Here is a 5,239-nt window from a genome sequence, read left to right on the forward strand (position 1 = left end):
TCGAAGTGGTTTTATTTGGTCACCAAAACAGGGCAGTTTGTCACCAGATGTGGCATTGCAGTGCCAACCGAGGAGCATAGTGTGTTTTTCACACACCTGAGCAATATAATTCTGCTGAAATAACTTTGTAGTGCAGACCTGGCCAAAGATTCATACACACACAGAGCTTGCAAGAAAAACCTCACCTGCTGCTCTGCTTTGTGGGGCCCAGGTGGGGATGCAGGGAGTCAGGTGTGAGCAGACACTCTACTTTAGCCACAGGCAGGCACCATGGTTTAGCTGGTTAAAGTACCTGTTTTGTAAACAGGAGATGCTGGGTTCAACTCCCAGTGGTGCCTTGTTGAGATGCTTTTAGAGCACCTGGTATTAGCTACTGTCAGAAGATAAAATACAGAGCTAGATGGACCTTTGGTCTAGCCCAGTGTGGTTTTTCTTATGGTTTAAATTACACTCACTGGCACTGATAATAGAGTTACTGAAAGTTTGGGAGTTAAGAGCTGATAGGTCAGTGGTCCAAGCCCCTTGCAGGTGGTCCCCTCCCTCTGGGACAGGGGCAGGTCTGAGCTATCGCACCAAATGCTCATTATGGCTTCCAGAATCTGTGGGCAGCTCATTTAGTTTACACACAGGGTTGAGTCCTTGATTCACACATCAAGGATAACAACACTTTGTTTCTCCTGCCCCAATAACATGGAGACTGGGAATCCAACACCAGCCACCAGTGATCATTTCGACAAGCAACCCAACCTATTTCCAACATACTGTGAAATCCACATGCAGACTCATACACGAAACCTTGCAAGAAAATCTTCCTGAGGGGTCTGAAGCACCTGCTGCTGGAGGGAAGGAGGAGCCGTGGGTTGGGATTGAGGAGCAGCATGAGGAGGGGGTCTGTGGGTTGGGATTGAGGGCACTGGGACTAGGAGGGGGCTGTGGGTTGGGATTGAGGGGCACTGGGAATAGGAGGGGGCTGTGGGTTGGGACAGAGGAGAAGGGTGAAGAGGAGCAGGCTCCAGTTGGGAGTGAGGAGCAGTGAGCATAGGAGGGACTGAGGGTTGGGTCTGAGGGGCACTGGGAAAAGAGGGGACATGGGTTTGGGCTGAAGGGCATCTTCATTTGGGGATCCAGCAGGACAGGGGAAGGCAGCAGGTGATTCTAATTCCTTAGGGATATTCTGTGTGTTTGTGTGTGCAGGGGAGGAACATGCTCTATGCCCAGAGGCCTTTATTCCTCCAGGCTGCAAGGACAGAGGGGATGTCAAGGAGTTGTTCCTTCAATCCCCCCCACACAAAGGCCCTTCTTAGGAAAGGAAAATCCTGAAGAGAAAGAGTAACACCAAAGAAGAATCCAGAAAGTCAGATTTTTACAATCATACTGAGAAGTTTATCACCTGACCAGGGACTTGAACCCTGGACCCTCAGATTAAAAGTCTGATGCTCTGCCAACTGAGCTAGCCAGGCTCACATAGGAAAAGTGCAAGTTGGTGCAGAGGTGAAGCTAGTCAAGAAAAATCAAGCAGGAAACTATTGGGGAAACCTGCTGCTCTCTCTCTCTTCCCAGCCCTGGCCTGGCCTGGTATTAGTGCTGGTTAAAAAGAGGGGAAAATATCGGCATCTACCAGCCTCTCATAGCTGTACAAGACTCAGGCACAATACAGAGGTGCCCATCTGCAAGTGCCAAATGGTTGGATTGGCTAATGCAACCTGTAGACGTCCAGGGCACACTGGGATATCGAGCCGAGTGTCCATCACCATCATCATTTCGAAGGGATAATGATAATGGTAGCAAGGTTCACAACTGACTCAGCAGTTGCATACAAAGGTGCATGTTTGGCAGTTACATTGGGAAATTCTGGCTCCTTCTCAGGCTCAGGTTGGCCACCCCGGTCTAGATGTAGAAGTTACAACATTTAAACTTGAAAGAGGGCCAATTTCCCATCATTTCCCACCTTTACATCCAAACACAATGACTTTCTGAATGAACCTTCCTCGTTCAGCCAGAAGATCTTGGGGTGGTTGTAGGAGTCACTGGATAAAATTCTCTGGACTCTGTTCTGAATCAGGTCAGAGCAGAGGTCCCTAGTGATCTAGTCTGCCTGTAAAATCTATATATCAACACCAAATATGGTGTGAAATTAATCCTCAGAAATGGCTGTTCCCCACCCAGACCCCAGCAAAGGGCTCTCCAAGGAAGGGGGCTGTTGAGGAAGGAAAGATGAAAGATGTCCTCTCCCTGGAGGGACTGGGCTCTGCGCTTTGGACAGAAAGGAGGGGAAGGAAATGGTCACACGATGGCAGCAGAACCTAAGAAATGAAACACAACAGGCTTCTGAGCACGTTGCTTCTGAACAGTGAATGAACCTGACTCCGGGATCATGAAAAGCCAAAAAGCCGTTTCTTTCTATGCCCGGGAGAAAAGAGTTCCAATCATTCCTGCCCGTTTACTTTTGAATTATTTTACATTATAAAGAAAATTGTAACAAAATTAGTCTGAACTTGAGCTGCCTGTTATTAAAAGCTGGTTCCCCAATTCAGTTGCAACTGCCCTGCTAGAAACACCCCCAGGTCCCTGCTCACCCCAGGAACAGGAAAAAGAGAAACCCCCACTGGGCACTGTCCTTGGCTCCAGGCTGCTGTCCCGGGGTGCGGGTGGGGACTGATTGTTTGCTGCTGGGGAGGGAGCCAGTAGAGGCCTCTGGTGCTCTGCTCCTAGCATCTGCCTGGCCCAGGCTGTCCTCTGCCTCAGCTGCTGCTCCCGGCCTGCTCTAGAGTCAAACACGCAGGGCCCCCAGGGGAACAGAGGCTGGGACAGGGCAGCAGCCTGGGCTGGGCTGGGCTGGGAAGATGCTGGGAGTTCTCGTTCCCTGAGAACTGGCCTGGCTCCCTTCTCAACAGCAAACAAATCAATTCCACGTCCCCTCCCCAGAAAAACCAGCCTGGAGCCAAGGGCAGCAGGGGACGATTCCCTCCAGTTCCCACTGAGGCAGGAGAGAACCCAGGGTGTTTCTAGCAGAGCTTATGGAACTGACGTGGGGAAACCAGCCTTTAACAACAGGCAGTTCCAGTTTAAGCTCAGTGTTTTTAACAATTTTTACAACATTAAATAACCCTTCAATCATAGTGTCACCATCCGTAACATTGCTTCAGCCTTACAGGTTCCCAAGTGCAAAACTAAACATCTCTTCAAAGACAAGGGAGTGGAGCTCAGTCAGTGTTCAGAGTCATCCCACATAAAAGAACCATGTTGTGGTACATACTGGCCCCATCATGTGGCCATCGCCTTTCCCTCCTCTCTGTTAAAAGTTTTAGTATTTTGCACAGAAACCTTCTTCCCTCAGGAGAGACTTGGGAACCAGGGCTGCCAGCCAGACAAAAACTTTTAAGAGGAGGCGTAACCTGTCAAAAAATGATCTCCCTTCTTCAGTTCAGTGACACCTTGAAATGTTACTTGTCCCGGCAGAGCTGGAGGATTGAAAGCCGCTACATCAAACCCCTGTGTAGCTCACAGGAATGGACATAAACACTCCCTGGTATCTGAAGAGATGTTTAGTTTTACCCTTGGTAAACTACAAGACTAAAGGGAAAGGCAGTGGTGCCAAATATATAGAGTGAAACACGAAACAATCGTCATAGTTATGCCCATAGTGACTGCAAAATTTTTCTATATACTTCTTATTATTTTCTCTGGTATCTAGACATTGACTAGACCTTGACCAAGAAATTTGGCTCTTGATAAAATAATCAACTATCCCTGGTTAATGGAATGGACGAGAAATCCTTTGTGGTCTCTCCACGCAGGTTCAAATCCTGCCAGCTACAGCTGCAGTATATTGTCATTACTGTTGTCTTAGTGCCTGAGCATCCACAGAGCCAAACTGGGGCCAGATCTAGGGTACGTCTACACTACGGGATTATTCCGAATTTGCATAAACCGGTTTTGTAAAACAGAATTTATAAAATCGGGTGGAGCGCGGCCATACTAAGCACATTAAATCGGTGGTGTGCGTCCATGGTCCGTGGCTAGCGTCGATTTCTGGAGCGTTGCACTGTGGGTAGCTATTCCCTAGCTATCCCATAGTTCCCGCAGCCTCCCCCGCCCCTTGGAACTTCCGGGTTGAGATCCCAGTGCCTGATGGGGCAAAAATCATTGTCGCGGGTGGTTCTGGGTAAATGTCGTCAGTCACTCCTTCGTCTGGGAAAGCAACGGCAGACAAGCATTTTGTGCCTTTTTCCCCTGGATTGCCCTGGCAGATGCCATAGCATGGCAATCATGGAGCTTGTTTTGCCGTTTGTGACTCTCACCGTATGTGTACTAGATGCCGCTCACAGAGGCGATTCAGCAGCGCTACACAGAAGCATGCTTTTGCTTTTGCATGACAGCAGAGATGGTTACTAGCCATATTGCACCATCCAAACCCTTCCATAAATTGGAACTGAGGATGATCATGGCTACCAGTCCTTTTGTACCATTTGCTGCTAGTGCCCCTGGCCGATCAGCCAGGGCGCAAAAGCCAAGATTGGTTACTAGCCATATTGCACCTTCCATCGTTTTGTACCATTAGCTGCTGTCATAAGTGCCCTGGCCGATCAGCCAGGGGCGCAAAAGCAAAAATTGGGAATGACTCCCTGAGTCAATCCCTCCTTTTTGGTATCTAAAAATAGAATCAGTGCTGCCTAATATAGGCAAGTGTACTAGAGAACCACCGTATTATAGAACCAGAGAGCACAGCTGCTCTGTGTCAGAGCCTGCAGAAATTATGATCTGTATGCTATTCACAGGGGGTGCTCCTGTAACAACCCCACCTGTTGATTCCGTTCTTCCCCCAGCCTTTCTTGGCTACCGTAGCATTGTCCCCCCACTTGTGTGATGAATTAATAAAGAATGCAGGAATAAGACACACTGACTTGTTAGTGAGAAATGAGTGGAAGGCAGCCTCCAGCTGCTATGATAGTCCAGACAGGACATTAAGCAGTGTATAGGAGAGAAGCCCAGCATCCCACTGCTAGTCCAGGGGCAACTGAATCTTTTCTTTACACATGAAGGGTGGGGGCTGATGGAGCTCAGCCCCCTGTTGCTATGATGAGGATGGTTACCAGCCATATTGCACCATCCATCCACCAGAAAAAATTAGGGCCAATAGGCTGATGATGAGGATGGATTTCCAGCTTTTTGCACGATCAGCTGATGCTGAGGATGGATTTCCATCTTTTTGTACCATCAGCCGCCCATGGTGGGGGGG

At 48.8% G+C, this 5,239-nt stretch overlaps 2 non-coding genes across 2 annotated transcripts; one reads left to right on the forward strand and one right to left on the reverse strand.

Moving 5' to 3' along the window:
- Positions 1-264: 264 nt before the first annotated feature.
- Positions 265-338, forward strand: TRNAT-UGU. Its single transcript has one exon. It is a non-coding gene; the product is annotated as a tRNA-Thr (tRNA).
- A 1,049-nt stretch (positions 339-1,387) lies between these two features.
- Positions 1,388-1,460, reverse strand: TRNAK-UUU. The gene has a single exon. It is a non-coding gene; the product is annotated as a tRNA-Lys (tRNA).
- Between the last annotated feature and the right edge of the window lie 3,779 nt (positions 1,461-5,239).

This window comes from Mauremys reevesii, linkage group 17 (genome assembly GCF_016161935.1).
Source record: "Mauremys reevesii isolate NIE-2019 linkage group 17, ASM1616193v1, whole genome shotgun sequence".
NCBI classification, from domain to species: domain Eukaryota; kingdom Metazoa; phylum Chordata; order Testudines; family Geoemydidae; genus Mauremys; species Mauremys reevesii.